General features: G+C 30.9%; 1 non-coding gene across 1 annotated transcript; it reads right to left on the bottom strand.

Moving 5' to 3' along the window:
- Positions 1–407: 407 nt before the first annotated feature.
- Positions 408–560, bottom strand: LOC142164536 (U4 spliceosomal RNA). The gene has a single exon (XR_012695295.1). It is a non-coding gene; the product is annotated as a U4 spliceosomal RNA (small nuclear RNA).
- Between the last annotated feature and the right edge of the window lie 2341 nt (positions 561–2901).

The raw sequence follows: 2901 nt of genomic DNA on the forward strand, positions 1-2901 counted from the left end.
TTGAGACAAAATGTCCTGAAGTTAAGATTTTTAGTTTAAGATTTCAGGACAAAATATATATTGACTAATCTCTAAATTGCATCCCTAAGAATGGCTATTTGTGCACTTGTCCCGTAACAAAATGTGTATGGTAGTCCAATTTGGCAAAGGACAATGCCCAAACATGTATTTATAACGAAGAATTAACCCAAATAGCCGTCCACCTAATCTCGTAAACTAAAAATAGCCGACGGATGTATAATGTATGTATAATTCATGTATAATATATGTATAATTATGTATAATCAATATATATCTATGTATACCGGTTAGAAAAAATAAACATTGAATCTGGTCGGCTATTTGTGTAACAATCCCGTTTATAATAGGAGTTACCTTTTTCTTTTTTCTTTTTTTTTTCTTTTTAGGGCTTAAACCCCGAAGGGAGCCCTTCCAAAAATTCTCAACAGCCAGGGGCGAACCCAGGCCGAAGAGAGGGGTTTGGAAATAGTTTTCAACCAGCAATAGACGCGCCTCGATTAGAACCTCACTAGCTGCGTCATTGCCCCAAGCGCAAAGATTAATAGGAGTTACTTATACTCGTTTGATTACCACATGTATTTTCACAATCTATTTGATTTATTGGGATCAAAATCTATTATTTATATTTATTTAATTAAATTTTCAATTGATATACAAGGTCAGAGTTGAAGTTATTTGGTTCATATAAAACCATAAAACACACACTGCATCCCTCCCTCCTTCTAAACAAGAAGAAGACTTGTAGTGCCATGGTAAATATTCAAAATGCATTAAATGCTACTGAATTAGTCTGTATGTGAAATGGCTGCCTTCGGCATAAAGATACAAATCTTGAAAATTCCCTGGTCTATTATTTCAACTTGCGTTGGGATTTTATGTACAAATTCCAAAGTCCCAAAATGGTATCCAAGGTAAGATTGTAAGGATCAGCGGCAAAGCCAGAATATCGATTGCGGGTTTGGCTGAACGTAGTACCGTTGGTTCAAATCACGAGGCGAAACTATATCTTAAAAGGTGATCAATTGACCACCCTTTATAAAAAAAATTATATTGTATATATATATAAAATATTACTAGGTTTTAGAAGTATATGACATATACTTAATACTATTTGCCGGAATTTTTTTAAAACCTTTTTCAAGTTTGAACACCCTCGAGAAATTTTTCTGGCTTCACCACTAGTTCAAACTTTGTATTTGTCTTTAAAACTTTATTGAATATGTATAATTTCTTAATGCAAAACCCAATAACCTAAAATAATTAGAATTTCAAGGGAGAAATTCAAAAATAGTCAGATTTACGAGTGGTGATTGTAAAATAGCCACAATTTCAAAAGTAATCGAAATTTAGCCACTTTTCATGTAAAGATAAATCTGAACGAAAACACTATTCAAAATCCGAAAAATATTCCAGCATAATATACTGGAGTTCTAGTATAATATACCGATCCAGCATAATATATTGGAAGTTCATACACAAGTGTTCCAATCTCTAGTATATTATGCTGGAACTTTCTGCGTGTTGGAGTTCCAGCATAACATGCTGGAAGTTCATACACACGTGCACCAATCTTGAGTTTATTATGCTGGACTGGTCCGTGTTGCAGTGAAATAATGAATATTTTTCAATAACTTTGCAAACACTAATTATTTTTCAATTACCAATTCGAAAACTGACTAACTCTCGTTATTTTTACGAATTTCAAACCCCACAAATTCTATGTATAATAAGGCCATGTAATAATTACGAGAGATATGAATAGACGGGTCGAAGAAAGACATGGTGCCCGTGAGACCCGGAAGACATCGCTGCTAAAACTATTGCCTATGCTTTTTTTCAATAATTCCCATAAAACTTTTTGTCAGCATACGGCCTTGAGTTATTTTTTTCCCCTGCTAATTTTGAGTTTAATAATGTTGTTAGGCAATAATTGACCAAGTAAATATTTCCCATGTATCTCACCTTCTTTTTCTTTTTTTTTTCTCATAAATTTTCTTCTGAATTTGGTTGATAGAGAAACAAAAGTCACCTCTTTTGCCAACCTCTTGATTTTACTAATAATTTATATGACATATTTATACTTGACACTTAAGTTTCAACCTAAACATGAGTTTTAAGTGAATCAAAAAAGAAGTTAAAGTAGCACCAGACTATAATATAATAAAATCAATCAAATACCTCCTTAGTCCTTAGCTTTGTATTCCTAAATTATTTTGCACTTGCAAGTTGTAGATGGAGGCTTTCACGTGTTAAGAGTGAAAAGACTCACATAATAGATGGAAACTTGACTAATTAAGATTGCATGAGTGAGAAAGAAAGAATATTAGGTTTGGGAGGCACAAAATAACAAAACGAGAGAGGACGTAAATCGTAATCCCTTCGCAAGAAACCAAGAATACAAACATGTCAAATTCCTGGCCACTATCGGCTACAGTAAAATTTATCGTTGATTATATGAAAAAGTTCATTACTTAAATAGTCATTCAAATTATCTTATAAAGTTTTTTTTTTTTAACAGAAAAGTCACTTAATTATGCATACGCACCCAAAAGGTCACTCTATCAGATTTTTCAATTTTTTGATTGTCAAATACCAATTTTACCTTTTAAATTATCAACTTTTATCTTCTTCTTTTTCTTTTTTTTTCTTTTTTAATATTATAATTTTTTTTCTTTTTTGATCAACATTATGGACTTACCTATAGAACAAATAAATTTTATTTAAAAATTAAAAATTATTTTTCTACCATATATAATGGCGGAATAATAATATAATTGAGCTAATTATCAAGAGTATATAATGTATATTATAAAAATATCTTTATTTTAAATAATTATTTTCTATAGTACATGGAATATATATATTTTAAAACTCTTATTT

This window comes from Nicotiana tabacum, chromosome 9 (assembly GCF_000715075.1).
Source record: "Nicotiana tabacum cultivar K326 chromosome 9, ASM71507v2, whole genome shotgun sequence".
Taxonomy (NCBI): domain Eukaryota; kingdom Viridiplantae; phylum Streptophyta; class Magnoliopsida; order Solanales; family Solanaceae; genus Nicotiana; species Nicotiana tabacum.